The 16,468-nt window shown below is 36.2% G+C and overlaps 1 long non-coding RNA gene across 1 annotated transcript; it reads left to right on the forward strand.

Moving 5' to 3' along the window:
- Positions 1-4,101: 4,101 nt before the first annotated feature.
- On the forward strand, positions 4,102-5,224 carry LOC118433645. Its single transcript, XR_004833483.1, has 4 exons — positions 4,102-4,297; positions 4,406-4,460; positions 4,641-4,724; positions 4,783-5,224. It is a non-coding gene; the product is annotated as an uncharacterized LOC118433645 (long non-coding RNA).
- Positions 5,225-16,468: the final 11,244 nt, after the last annotated feature.

Genomic DNA, 16,468 nt, shown 5'->3' on the forward strand with positions numbered 1-16,468 from the left:
TTTCTTAATAATATACTGGCTTCTCGGTTGTATTTCGATAAAACATTAGGGTTTGGCAACATTCTGGAAGCTACTTATGTATAATTTACCTTGCAATTATTTCTCAACTCAAAAAATTATCGAATTTTCGGTTTACGTAAACTGGATTATTTGAACAAATTTCTTTACATATACTTACGTAAATAAAAGAAACGAAACAAAGACGGCTTGTGCAACGAATACTAAACAAGTATTGGAGAAATTATATTCCTCAGTGTTTATTTAAGAATGTTGAAGATTCTACCTATTCCAAAGTTTGGAATCCAAATGGCACGAGACAATTTTTGTCCAGGTGTCACAAAAAATCAAGATATTCCTGCTAAGTTGCCTGACATAGCTTATTTGGATTTTTTCGGATTTTAATTTCTAAAACAAACAGTATTTCACCGACGAGAAACGACTCTAGATGGACTTTGGAAACTTTTAAAAGTGGAGTAAAAGAAAGTGACCCCTGAAAAGTGCAAAGAAGTTTTTTCAACGGGGAAAAAGCGATGTATCCTTAAAGTCTAGAATCAGGGCCTACATATAGTGCAAGTTTCGCATAAAAATAGGTTCAATTGTGGGTAATTAAAATTGGTGAACTTGATCATGAAATCTTGGAACACCCTTCTGTAATACCAAAAACCAATTTATTTGTATCCGATAAATTCATATTTTATAGCGAAACATTAAGTTGTATCATATTTGTAGACTACAAATTCTAATTGTGAGAGAATCTATTTACAGAAGGCCAGGGAACTTCGCTAATTTACGAATTTATACGTTTAGCTATTATTTCTGAAATATAAAGATCTTCAACACAACAAAATTTATGAAAGCATTTTAGAGTTGCAGGATTAGTTGATTGATAATTAATAATTATTATTAGTGCAATATTCCTCCTCCCCGTTTTTTTAAAGTATTGTAACTAATCTTCTAAATTTGTTAAGAATATTTTCCTCCAGAATGCATCACGTATCCACTCCGTTGGTCTTGCTGCCGGTAATATTTTACTCAGTTTGTTCTTCTTTGAACGGTATTACTAATAATGATATCACAATCCCAAAAAGAATTATGCAACACGTTGAAAATTGTGATCTACAAATCCTTCATGACGGTGATTTGAGGTCGGATTACTTTTCGTTCTTACAAGATCTATATCTCGCCAGAACGATAATATCAATGCCACAGTTTGAGCAAACAGTTTCCAATGTTAAAAATATCAACAACTTGTCATTCATCATTGACGTTATGGTAACTCGACCAGCCGGAAACAAGATAAGTATTTGGTTAAGCAGGCATCTAATCACCAAAAATTCACAAAGTCTTGACACACCCAAGTTTACCGCTTGGTTGATGGTATCTACTAGATTTCATTACTCTCATAAATTGACAGGACGGTTTAATTCCATATCCTCCATAAAAAATACTTACTTAATAATTGTAACTAAGTTAGGCCTAGGGGACGCAACAAGCTTTTTAGACATCTATAGTCACAACATTTATTACGAAAGTTTGTTCATACTCCTCATCTCAGGACGAGGTGTAAAAATTTGTGTGAAAGGGTTAGGGCTGCTACCTAATAATACGGAGAGCTATGATTGCAAAATAGCAGACGATGGTAAAATATTGGCCCATTATGGGATGCTTACCCCGCTGCAGGAAATTTGGATGGGGTCTTACTTTCCTTCAAACAGGAAGTTACGTTACTTAATCCCAACCAGCAATTTGCCTCACCCTTCTTTAAATCCGTTTGATGGTAAGACCTCCACATCCATGCCACTGTACATGGCTGTAATATTGGTGAAAACAGGGAGAAATGCGACGCTCATTTTACAGCAAAGTTGGTACGATGATCCCCATGTGGAGGTGGAAACCAACTTATATATTTTCCACACGGCCGGCATGCTTTCGGAATTCACTTATTCTACCGGGTACCAATTTCTGAGTTGCTATGGTGATTCCTATATAACGTTTGATTTCTACGTGACGCCATTCCAACCGGCAGTGTGGCTTGGTTTGCTATCAAGCCTGCTTTTGACTTTTATGGTTCTATCCGTCTACATGTTTTGGAAGCACAAGCGATCCGCGATTGGGTTATTTTTGTCTTTCCTTTCTTTATTTTTCGAGGACTTCACTCCAGTCCGAAAATATATGGCAAATACGTTTTTCTATCGCATCTTATTCAGCAGTTTGGGATTTGTTGCTGTTTTGTTGACGAATTGTTATACCGGAATAATGATAACAGAACTGAACGCACCGTTGCAACAATCGCGGCCGGAAACGTTCCAACAATTAATATGTCAAGATAAACATATTCTCAGCAGCAACGACTCTCAAGATATTGCTAGATGGGCAAAAGATTCAAATCTGGATTTATATTGGGGAAAGTCGAATATGATGAAACCATATAATCCAAATGTTTTTGCGTCGGATAGCTGCTTTAGAATGCTTTCAACCCCAACTCAAACCCCATCTAGCGCAACCTATTTCTGGTATACCCATTTAGTTAACAAATATTCCTTTGTTATCAAAAAACTACTAAAGGAATTTCAGCTAAACAAGGAAACTACTGCAGAAATTAGGAAACCCGAGCTGTTTTACCTCCTTCTTTTGAATCCGGTCCATAACTTTCTTCCCAGCGGTTTCAATTTCACAAATAGATGGCACACCACGACAGAACTACAAGAGTTGGTGGAGCGAGATATTACCATTTGTAAGAAAAAAACTGCCCTCATAGGGACGACAGAGCTAATTGAGGGAGAGATGGATTTTCTCACCAAAAGTTACCCATCAAAGAAATTTTATTCTGGAAGCGACCTCTTGGAAGAAAAGCGGTCTGGATGGAAATTTCTTGGTGGAGGTAGAAGTCCAGTATCTAGAAGTATATCTCCCGTTCATCAAAGGTTTAAGGCTCTGGTTCACTCCGGGATTTATTCAAGATTGAAGAGGGAAATGGCAAGAAATATGTGGAAACAGAGAAGACCAGTAGTTAATGATACGTCCAACATTATCTCATCGATGGGTATGAATGGAAGACTTGTGACACTTTTTGTGATCTGCGGTGCTCTATTTTCTGCACCCTTCATAGTCTTCTTGGCCGAAATTCGTAATTACGCTTGGAACTTTGTGTATTTCAATGTTTATCGGACTTTTCAGTCATGTTGTGGAAAACTGTAAGGTTATTTTATTTAAAAATTAATTTCCGCTCCCCCAAACTTCCGACACCTCGAACTCTCTATTTATTAGGGTTTTGTAAATTCCAAAGAAACTTGAATCAATTTCAACAGGAGATTTCCAGGCACATTCAGCTATTGCCAGGCAACAACTTTCCAGAATGACTCAACGAACGTCTGGTTCGTCAGTAAATTTCCAGTTTCTCAAAAATTCAGAGTTTCAAAACCTTTAAAAGCTTCGTCATCGACGTTATCCCCTATATTGATTCCCTTGAGACTACTTCTGCAAACCACATGCCAAATAAAGCGACTTTATTCCTCGCAAGCAGCCCAAATTTTCAAACGTGTCCTATTAACTTGTTACCTATTTACGCTCTACGTTTCCCTCAAGTAGATACAAATGAATGCTAACTATCAACCTATGCATTAGAAAATAAAATTCTAATATTATCTGCCCTAAACTCGTCTTAATTTTATTTTAAAAACCGATAAAGTTTCTAAATTTTTTTCTCTACCGTTATTCTAAGATACACATACATATTTCTCAGCCAAGTATCCCTTAATTGTCGAATGTAATATCTCACAATTTAACGCGGTGACTAAATTCACTACAAATCATTCATTTTCTCGTCTACTAACAAAAACAATAAACACAACATCACCTATTCTATCTGGTTATCAGCAAAATTCACATTTTAGTATAAAACTGTGTCACCTTATACATAAACTTCCCGTTTAGTTTTATCATAAACTTAAGGAGAACATACAGGAACTCTCAACTTTAAACGCTCCTCTCATAATGACAAATCCGTGCACCAATTACAACGCCGGCGATGTAGCCCAAATTCTGTTATAAATTATGTTCTCAAAAGTGGAATCTTTTATCAAGTTTGCATAAAAATCCCCATTGTAATATCACAACATGTCCAATGCATTCGATCGTAAATGCTGTGAACCCACAAAAAACAGCGACGATTGCCGAATGCTTAAGCGAAGCTGCCGGTGGAAAAATATTGTAAAGATTGGAGTATTCATAAACATCTGGCAAATGATGTAGTCAAGTGATTTTCTCCCATGGAAGGAAACCCAATTTAATTTTATATGTAAGTTCTTCTTACGTAGATTTATTTTTCAATTAAATTAATTATATAATCCAGCCATATATGTAACGTGAAACTTTTGAATTAATTACACTTATAATTTGAAACTAGGATTACGTATTCCTTCATGTGATACGGATTACCATTACATATACTCAGCAAACAGGTATGTATACATCTCTATTAGATAAATTATCTTAATTTTCTCATCAAATATATTACTTGTCACAAATATTGCCACAAATTAATTGAATAAATAAATTTTCAGTTTAAATAAAAAGGTTACATGTCTTAAAATTATCACAGGTTTACAATTTAATTAATTTCGTCTTATTTCCTGATGCAGGGACGAAAAATGGAAACTCTTAAACACGATTCGAACGAGGCCCTCCCACCCTCGGCGACGGATTTGACACTGAATAACCCTTACGTAAATTGGTCCATGCCACAATTTTAATACTAAATTAATTTCCACCTTGTTATTTCAGATTCTCGAAGAAATACTTACATATAGACACATTCCTTTGAAAACCTGCCGATTGGTAACTCCATTCTGTAACGATATCATCTTATCCATGCTAACTCCTCGCCTTTGCGTTTCCCTGGTACCATTATGCTCATCGTGCACCTCTTGTTCCAAAATACTATCTCAGTATGAAGATTTACTACCCTACTTCAATCAAAAATTAACACGAAAACTGGTAATAACCACGTGTTACAACAAAAATTTCGTGACAACCACAATGATTGCCTTTTTCCGCAAATTTTCCAACTTCAAGATATTTATTTCACGATGACTCGTGATTGCATGATTCCCCTGGCTGGAGCTCTGCTCGAACACCAGAGAAATAGGGCCGAAAGGCGAGTTGGCCATTTATTTTAAGTATTTAGTAGCGTTCAATTATTATGGAGAAATAATGTAATAAAGAATATGAGCTACGAAAAACAAGTGTAAACCATGACTGTATTTTTAAGTGAGGTCACCAGCAGTAACTTATGGTAGACAAATATGTTTAAGGTCAAATACTTTAGCACGGTAGAAAACACTTGCTGATTGGAAAGGCTTGGCGAATCAATGTTCCTGAATTTCAGAAAATAATAACCTTCGGGATTCTCTCTATTATTATTACATGGGAAGCACTTACATTGCTAGTCCCTCTTCAATTAAATGAATACACAAATGTCTACAATTTATCCGCTCATGATTATTTATTTAAAAAATTATATATTTTAATACAGGTAAATGTACAATTCCACCCCATTCATAATTCCCTCAGTACACACAAATAATTTGATCATCTTCCACGTAAAAACTGCCATCCTCCATTTCCCAAATTACACTGAACTCTTAATCATCTGCGTAGCAACGGCTGGGTTTCCCCAACGCGCGAAGCACAATTGTTATCGGAATCGCCCAGAAATGATGTTTTTATACTTCGGATTATAATGTGTCGCCAGGTACCCCTCCAGCCTGACATTGTAAATACCCCATCCAAGCCTCACCTTCGCCAATCTTTTTGACACAAAGGTAACGGAACTCTTTGGTTTTATAGCTACCTCAACTGCCGTACTGGATCCTACAGTGGACGCTGTAGTTTTCTTGTTTTAGTACTTAATCTTGGTGGTTAGAGACAAACTGGCCCTTCCATGAAGAGGACGTCAATGTAGAAATCATGACTCGCGCCAAGTCCAACTTCTCCTGACCACGTGGTTTCCACCTAGTCATAAATGACGTGGGATAAGGTCTCCCTGATTGTGACGTTTTGGTTGCTCTCGTTCGTATAATCGTTCGTTGCTATGACGCTTCTAGTCTCCCGCTCTGTGCAGGAGGACCCGAGTTGGCCGGTCATCTAAGACGTCACTTGTTGCCATCCGTACGTGCTACCGAGGTCATTCCAGCGGGTGCGGCTTCTGACGAAGGCATCACACCTGTGCAAGTAAATTTTCCTTCATTCACCTTCATTCATTTTCGCCCTGAGAAAAACTATCCTTCAATCCCTTCATTCACCATCATTTCTCCGTCATTCCTTTCATTCATTTCTCTCACTCCTCAATCATTCCTTCATTCCCTTCCTTCAGTTTTCTCACTCATTCCTTCATTCCCTTCATTTTGGTATATCAATTAATCGAATCACAATGACAAAAGTTGCTCTATGTAAAAATCTCACGTTGCCCCATAGAAATCTCACGTTGCCCCATCAAAAATCTCACGTTGCCCCATCAAAAATCTCACATTGCCCCATAAAATCTTGAATTGCCCCATCAAAATCTGACCTTCACTCCTTCACCCTTCATTCTCCTTCATTCCCATCATTCCTCGTCAAATCTCCTTCACTCTCCATCATTCATTGGCTGGAGGGTTGAGCCTTCCTTCACTCTCCTTCATTCTCCTTCATTCCCTTCACGTGATTGACGCCTTCATTTGGCCGAAATGAATGAAGGTGCACAGGTATGGAAGGCATCATTCGGCGACTTACCTAAATCGATTCGGACTCCGTTCTTCAAATCGGAGTAGTTCGGGATACCAAATTGCCTTCGGAGTTCTGGGGTAACGACCTGAAAATATTTACGTTTTTATTTTAACCTAGTTGGTAATAACAGTTTGATACCAAAAGTGAGAAAGCTTACCAATTGATGAGACCCAAAGTTGGTTGACGACGTGGGGGAAATTCTAACTGCAAAATTACCCTGACAGGGTGAAATAAACGATGCGATGCAGAAGGCCGAGAGGAGGAAGCTTATAGTAAGGCGGGTTGTCATTCTTTCACCGTTTTTGCTTTAAGCTTTTCAGGTTTGCTGCAATCTTCTGTGGGTAGATTGTACGTTTTTCACACAAATTGTATGATCACCCGTTACTTTTATGTCGTTTCGCAGTAGAATCTGCATCGTTACTTGTCAACAGAGCAGAAATTAATGCTCTCATAAATAAATAGTGGCAAAAACAACAAAATTAAAAAATCTCCCATTCAAACCCCACTTTCGAGTAACCTTTATCAACATAATTAATCGATAAGCTCTCATCAAGGTAATTATTATATACCACCCGATAAATAAACATTTTAGATATTCCAAACACAAATAATTATTTCACAAATATACTTTACTTTTCATATAAAAATTACGGTAGTAATCTCACCCGTAATAATGTTGATAATGTTGTGTGTTGTTTTGATAATGCAAACAAATCTATGACAAGAAAAACAAATCATACAGGAAGTGCGATTCGCGAATTATAATCAGCAAACTTTGGAATCAATTTTAATTACATGTTCGGTAGCAGATAAATCACAAAGGAATGACCGAATAATATCAGTTAAATAGTTCCTGCTAACTGTTAATATCTATTATTATTCAGAAACAATAAATATTTTTCAAATTATAATTCCAGTAAACCGTTGCACGTTAAATAAAGTCAGCCCGGGCATATTTATGACAAAAGTGATTACATATATTAAAAAATTGGGCTGCAGTAATGATTCCAAGAAGTTATTGGAAAAATGAAATAAAAATCTTCACAAATGTAAGCAAAGGAGTCGAAAATATTGTAAAAATTGATTTTAAGTTTATCCTCATTTTATTATTTACATGCGCCTCTCACCTCATAAACCTTTTTTAACTTATTATTTACTAGCAGATAAGCCCGTCTTAAAGACGGGCGAAATTTCATATTTGCCTTGACTCTCCCATTGTACTTAATATGTAACCAAATACTTTTCCTGTGAATTCCAACCAATTTTCTATTGTTACCAAGTTATATTCCTCGGTTACCAAGTTATTTTCTATGGCTACTAACTTATTTTATGCGGTTAACAAATATTTTCCATGGTTACCAAGTTATTTTCTATGGTTACCAGAATCCGAACCAGAACCAGAACGGAGAACCCGAACCAGAACCAGAACCAGAACGGAGAACCCGAACCAGAACCAGAACCAGAACCAGAACCGAGAACCAGAACCAGAACCGAGAGCCATAAACTTATATTGTACAGAAAATTCTGACAGCCAATCAGAATGCTGGAATGTTACGGAAAGTTATAACATGAGGTTTACTGGACGGGTTTTTTGAAATTATAATATAGATGCATTCACTTTTCTTTTCTATATTTCGCCGAGAAATGTGAATAAAATTAGTTTTCTACAGCATGAATGTAACTTCAGATAAACATTTAAAGACAAAAATTTCCAAGCGTAATTACGAACTTCAGCTAAAAGGACAATCAAAGCAACAGAAAAAAGAGCACCGCAAATCATAAAAAGTGTCACAAGTCTTCCATCCATACCCATCGATGAGATAATGTTGTCAGTATTATTAGCTACTGGTCTTCTCTGTTTCCACATATTTCTTGCCATTTCCCTCTTTAATCTTGAATAAATCCCGGAATGAACCAGGGCCTTAAATCTCTGATGGACAGGAGACATACTTCTATATACTGCACTTCTACCTCCACCAAGAAATCCCCATCCAGACCGTTCCTTCCCCAAGAGGTCGCTTCCAGAATAAAATTTCTTTGATGGGTAACTTTTGGTGAGAAAATCCATCTCTCCGCCAATCAGTTCAGTCCTCCCTATCATGACAGTTTTTTTCTCACAAATTGTAACATCTCGTTCCACCAAATCTCGTAATTCTTTCATGGTGTGCTTTCTATTTGTGAAATTGAAACCGCTGGGAAAAAAGTTATGGACTGGATTCAGAAGAAGGACGTAAAGTAGCCCGTCATTGCTAATTGCTGGACTTTCCTTATTGAGCTGAAATTCCGTAAGTAGTTTTTTGATATCCATGATATATTTCATAACTAAATGGGTGTACCAGGCATACGTTACGCCAAATACAGTTTGAGCCGGGGTTGAAAGCATTGTAAAACAGCTATCTGACGCAAAAGTATTGGAAGCATTTGGTAACCAAATATTCGACTTTCCCCAATATAAATCTAAATTTGTATCTTTTGCCCATCTTGCAATATCTTTATAATCTCTGCTATTGAGAATATGTCTATCTTGACATATCAAATCTTGGAACGTTTCCGGCAGTGATTGTTGCAACGGTGCGTTCAGTTCTGTTATCATTATTCCGGTATAACAATTCGTCAACAAAACAGCAACCAATCCCACAGCGCTGAATAAGGTTCGATAAAAAAACTTATTCCCCATATAATTTGGAACTGATGTGAAGTCATCAAAAAATAGAGATAAGAAAGTCAAAATTAATCCAATCGGAGATCGCTTATGCTTCCAAAACATGTAGAAGGATAGAATCATAAAAGTCAAAAGCAGGCTTGATAGCAAACTAAGCCACACTGCCGGTTGGAATGGTGTCACGTAGAAATCAAACGTTATATAGGAATCAGTATAGCAACTCAGAAATTGTAACCCGGTAGAATAAGTGAATTCCCAGCGCATGCCTTCCATATTATAAATATATAACATGGTTTCTACCTCCACATGGAAATCATCGTCCCAATTTCGCTGCAAAATGAACGTCGCATTTCTCCCTGTTTCCACCAAAATTGCTGCCATGTACATTGGAATGGACTTATAGATCTTACCATCAAACAGATTTAACGAAGAGTGAGGAAAATTTCTGATTTCGATAGTATCACGTTTATCTCTGATGAAAGTATTGTAAGACCCTACCCAAGTTTCCTGCAACGGGGTAAGCCTCTCATAATCGGCCAATATTTTACCATCGTCTGCTAATTTGCAATCATAACTCTCCGTAATATTAGGTAGCAGCGCTAACCTTTTCACACAAATTTTTAAACCTCGTCCTGAGATGAGGAGTATGAACAAACTTTCATAATAAATGTTGTGACTGTAGATTTCTAAAACGCTTGCTGCTTCCTCCAAGCTAAACTTGGTTATAATTATTGGGTAAGTATTTTTTATGGCGGATATATATTTCCAACTTCCTGTCAATTTACTAGTGTAATGAAATGTAGTAGACACCATCAACCAAGCGGTAAACTTGGGTATGTCAAGACTTTGTAAATTTTTGGCAAGTAGACGTTTGCTTAACCAAATACTTATCTTATTTCCGGCCGGTCGAGTTACCGAAACGTCAATGATGAATGACAAGCCTATGATACTTCTAAAACTGTCGACCCTTTTCTCAAACTGCGGCATAAATATTATCGTTCTCGCGAGATATAGATCTTGCAAGAATGAAACGTAATCCGATGTCAAATCGCCGTCATGGAGGATTTGTAAGTCAGAATTTTCAACGTGTTGCATAATGGTTTTTGGAATAGCGCAATCATTATTAGTAATACCGTTCAAACAAAAACAAACTGGGTACAAGATTACCGACAGCCAGACCAGTGGAGGGTATTCGTGATACATCTTGAAGGTAAATATTCTTAATAAAAACAAATTTGAAAATTAGTTTCAATGCTTTAAACAAACGGGTTAGGGCACATTACACACATTCCACATCCACAGTGAGCTCACATAGTCTAGGTCAACAACCGTAATAATTATTATGTATCAAGGTTTGAACGCCATACTTTGAAGGTATTAATGCCTTAAGAACTTTAAATAGGTAATTACAAAAAATTTGAATTGCAATGTTTCAGGTAAGCAACCCCACCTCTTTACCGATGTATAATATATTCGAATTTTTGCCAAGGCTTAGACTTCGAAGTTCCCCTAATCAACTACTACTGCAACTTTAAAATGCCATCGTTTAAATAAAATTTTTCTTAAAATTCTGTTGTGTTGGAGATAATTTACAAGTAGTAGTTAAACGTATAAAATTGTAAATTGATAAAGTTCCCAAGCATCCTTCTAAAGGAGTCTCTTACAATTACAACTTGTGCATAAGCTACAAATAAGGTACAACTTAATCGTGCCCTGTAAACATTTCTGGGGCACAAATAAATTAATTTTCATGGTCCCCAAAACTATTTCTCTGTTTTTTTTGGATTGAGACGAAAATCAGTGTTCCCGGAGTTAGTCAGAAGTAAGTAGAATCTTCAACATTCTTAAATGAACACTGAGGAATTAAATTCCTTCAATGCTTTTGTAATAAGCGTTGCCCATTCCCTGTCTTTGTATCGTTCCTTTTATTTACGTAAGTATATTTAAAGAAACTTGTTAAAATAATCCAGTTTATGTAAACCGATAATTAGATAATTTTTTGAGAAATAATGGCAAGACAACTTGCCATTATTTCAGAATATTGCCAAGCCCTAACGTTCTATCTAAATAGAACCGAGAAGCCAGTGCATTTACGAGAAATAAGTGTATCAAGCAGTATAAAATTTGACAAATTTTACACGTACTTATTACATTTTATGATAAACCACTATAATTTGAAATTGAGCAAACACAACAAACAAAGGAGTTTAAGCATTATTTACTGAAAATATTATTGAACTGCAGTAGATAAAATTACTTAATTGGTACTTATGCATAAACTATTTTATGGTGTGACAATTTTTGATATTTTTTAAATAATTTTTCAGTCAATTATGCACTAACTTGCTTGAAAAATATTTTGAGAATAGTTTATGCATAACTACCAATTAAGTACTTTTATCGCATTTATTCAGTTAAATCCTTTTTTCAGTAAATATTGCTTAAAAAAATTAGAGAATTTTACAACAGATAAGCCAATTACAGGATATACAGGATAATTCTCTAAACTGCTGCTTGAATATTATATAACTTGAAGAATATTTTAGAACATATTTTTGCATAACGACCGTCTTAAATACAAAATTTTTTATATTTTTTGTCTGCCTGAATTTCAAATTATAGTGTTTTGCAATTAAATGTAAAATATGGTTATGTGCAAAACTTATCCAATTTTTATAATGCCTGATACACGTACATACATACACACGTACACGTACATACATATTACCTTAAAATGCACTGGCCTGTCGGCTCTATTTTAGATACAACAATAGGGTTTGGCAACATTCTAAATGCTTATTAGATAAAATTATAGTTTCCCATACAATTATTTCGTAGCTTAAAAAATATCTAATTTTTGGTTTACATAAACTGGATTATTTGAACAAATTTCTTTGCACATATTTACGTAAGTAAAAGAAACGAAACAAAGACTTGTAAGACGGCTAGTGCAACGCATGCTAAACAAGCATTGGAGAAATTATATTCCTCATGATTCACTTAACAATGTTGAGGATTCTACTCCAAACTATCTGTCTGTCCCCATTAAAGAACTAGGTAATTTCGTGGTGCCAGTTGCACCACATATATTTGTAATAAGGCAGCTTTTCTTGTTCGCCAAGCTTCCCTCTAATGCTTGGATAGGATTTTTATAACCAGACAAAATAATTGATCAGTCCTTTATAAGTTCTGTTCTCTACCCTTTGTTGTCCATCCTTTACCCGCGGCCGTCTTCTCTCCATGCTCTATCTTCTATCCTCAATCCTCTATAAGCTATCCTCTACCCCCTGTATATAAAGGCTCCACATCTTGCGCTTACGTAGTCCTAGTAGATTTGCTTATCCAGATATCTGGGTAGATCCAATAGCTTAGTCCAATGCTGGCCAGGAAGTAGCCCTAGATGAGAAGACTACCTCGGTATCAGAATAGACCTCGTAGCTGATGTCCTGGTCTGGAGAAGGACGTTGCTGCAACGAATATACACCTATCCCTGCAATTTTATGCTAATTATGTACTGAGGGGATGCGTTAGAGACAGACAGATAGACTGACTGACTAACTAACTAACATACAGATATGTGTAAATATATAAGTTAATTTTGGAAAGGTGTTACCTAGCAAGGGATATATAACAAAATCTTAAGTCTTTATACTTTTCTATACAGTGATTATAAAGGAATATAGCATATTGTTCTTTTGGGAATAGGAAAAAACTCGCACTTATTGTCCGGTGTATGTATGGTTCCGGTGAAATGCTTTGCATGATCACACCCAATCTTTATGGCAATTATTGAGACATTTACAGTGCCTATTAGTATTCTATTAGTATGTATTATAAACTAGGCGATCTTGTGCCTGTGGCACCACATGAATTCACCTGCACCATTCTGTCCGTCCGTAATACATACCTTCAATGCATTTCTGGGCTCTTTCTTCAGTTTATAACATACTGGCACCAAATTTAGGGAAAGGAATTCCTTTCACTTTCTACCTAGAAATGTGGCTCCAACTCGAATGGCCGTGCCTAAGGTACGCCATGCCCTTCCCGTGACATAAGCTGCAACCATATTTTGGTCTTGGTGGTAAGCGAAGTTCAATGCCCTTTACCTTAAATTGAGTGTTGCAACATTAGCCGTGAATCTGGGGGTTACGATATCACGATATTAAAATTCCAGAATGCCAGAATATTAGAAAATATTCAGAATTTCAGTATTTGTTCGACATATTTTTCTATGTTTAAACGTTTCTACCGGAGAGATGATTTCTTCTGATATGACGAACGGATATGGAAACTGAGTGAGATGAAATAAATACAAAATGAAACAACGAGATGAGACTTACGAAAATCAAATGATGGGAAATGTAATAATATATCTATAATAGAGCCTATTGTAATGTTGGATTTTGAGCTTACACAGGTCAACTTTCAGAAATAATATATTTATTTAATTTTTTATTTAATTTAAGAGTTTTCAGATTGTGGACAGGATAAGTATACTAAGTAGACAATTGCACTTATAGGATCTATGTTACTAAAATCTATATACAATTTCATATTGACAAATTTCATGTAACTGTCGGAATTGGCTGTGGTTTTATCAAAATGCTTTCCCGACTGATTTTTGTATTCATGTTGCAATGTGTTTTTTGAAGTTGGACTAGCCCAGTTTTATTATATTTGCGTCGCTTTAATCTTCGGACAATTCTAAATGACTTAACATTAATAACGAGCTGACGTATAAATAACATAATGCATAAATGCCACTTGTACTTATGACACTCAACTAGAAAAGTAATAAATGCTAAACATAACACTACTGAACAAATTATATAAAGGGTCGCAATCCCTCTGTGCTTAGTCAGCTGAGAAACACTACTAACTGTATCGTTCTCAGCGGGAACCCTCCTTAGATTCATGCGAACTTTCGTCTCATGTTTTAATCTATAATAAATCCCTGAACTGACCAAAGCTTGAAGATTTCTCTGCACGGGAGAAATACTTCCCGTGCCCTTATATCTGCCTCCTCCTTTAAACGTCCACACCTGACGTGCATTAAAAATTGGAGTATTTCCAGATAGGAAGTTTTTTGATGGATATTTCTTGGAGAGATAGTCTTTCTCGTGCTGGACATCTACTAAAGTTGAAACGAATGCACTCTTTTTGTTGCAATTGACAATGTCCTTCTCAACTAAAGTCTGTACTACCGAGGTAGTATATTCTGAATTCGATCTATTAAATCCTAGCGGTTCAAAGCCATGACTTGGATTCATTAGAAGGAGCAAAAGCAGGTCATCTCCAGTAAACCCGGGATAGATTATCTTTTCTGAAAATAGTAATCCCCAATTTTCTTAGAAAAAGACTTGTTCGACAGCAAAATTCGACCAAAAGAACCGAAGATATGTCGCATCAATTAAAGGTGAGAGTAAACTAAAGCAATCCCTACTTCCATGGTTAGAGAAACTGCCTAGTGAACTCCAATAATTTATGTATTTCATCGGAGAATCGGAATCCTTTAAAAATCTGGAGAACCCATCTGCAACAACTCCATCAAGAAGTTGAGCATTACGACAGATTAAATCTTCAAAAGTCTGTGGCCCTTTATTCCGATTAGGTGCGTTAAATTCAGATATCATCAGTCCGCTGTAACAATTTGTTAATAAAACGGCTACAGGTCCCCAAGCTATAAATATTAGGCGAACAAATTGGGTATTCCTCATAAATCTTGGTAATGGTGCAAAGTCATCAAACAATTGGGAAATTAATGATAACCAAACAGAAAATGAGAACCCGTTCCTTCTTTTCCACGAATATAACGATATACTTAGACAACTCAGGATTACACTAAAAATTAAAGAACACCACAATTCAGGCTTAAACGGCATTAAGTAGAAGTTAAAATTCATATATGGTTCAGTGTAACAGCTCAAGAACTGCATGCCTGATGCAGAAACCAATTCGCTAAGTTCGTCATCGTGATCCACAATGTTCTCAGGTTTCTCAATATACATATCTGTCTTACGATAGTTATCCGTTAAGGTAAATGTAGCATTTGAGCTGGAGACGATTATCACGGCAATGTAAACTGGAATAGATAAGGCTAATTTTGTATCAAAAGGATTTGCCGAAGGAGGTGGTAGATTTTGGTTTTCCTTTTTAAACTGGATTTCATAATGTCCCACCCAAGTCGATGGAACGGACTCCAATGTTTCATATTGTTTCATAAAGTTATCCTTATTTTTGCAGATATAATTATCTCTAGTTCGCATTCCTTGACCTCCTTTTTTTATGCACAACTGAAAAAGTGAAGTCTTTTTGGAAGGAAGAATCGCGATGAAAAAGTTTTCAAATTCAACATTTGAGGAGAGCTGTAATTTCTCTAATGTCTTCGCCACATTCGACTTCGAGAGTACTATCGAGTATAAATTTTTTGTAGACCGTAGCCACTCCCAACCAGCACTACCATACACGTGATGACATTGTTTACAGCGATGGGTGTAATGCGTCACAGTAGAAAGAATTATCCAGTCCATATAATTAGGTACACATTCAGTATTTGAACGAGATGTACACCGTGTATATACAAGGTTATCTGACTCGCTAAGTAGGTAAGCTGATACCCAGATGACGATTTTGTTTGGCCCTGGGCGGCTGTTGAGGACGTTGACTACATAAGGGATTTCTGTAATACTAACCAAAGAACCATGTCCTATATCGTAAAAGGCTGACATTAGTAGTACTGTGGAAGGTAGGTCAGTTCCTTTCAAGAATGAAAAGTAATTGGAGGAAATTTTGTCACGTAGGATTACGATGTCACATTTTTTTACATGTTGGAGTAAATCACTAGGGATTACGTCGTCTGAATTTGCGTTCCAAACTTGGCAAGAAGTCCTCATGAGGGAAAATAGTAGTAACGTATAAGATGTAATGACAGACATTTTTTAAATTTGCAATTCAGGCGAAATTAAATTAAGTGTTTTCTTTCATTCCATATCGCTAAGTACTGTCGATTAATTATTTATCATGTGTATGCATCGCATGTTC

This window comes from Folsomia candida, unplaced genomic scaffold, assembly GCF_002217175.1.
Source record: "Folsomia candida strain VU population unplaced genomic scaffold, ASM221717v1 Fcan01_Sc065, whole genome shotgun sequence".
Taxonomy (NCBI): Eukaryota; Metazoa; Arthropoda; class Collembola; order Entomobryomorpha; family Isotomidae; genus Folsomia; species Folsomia candida.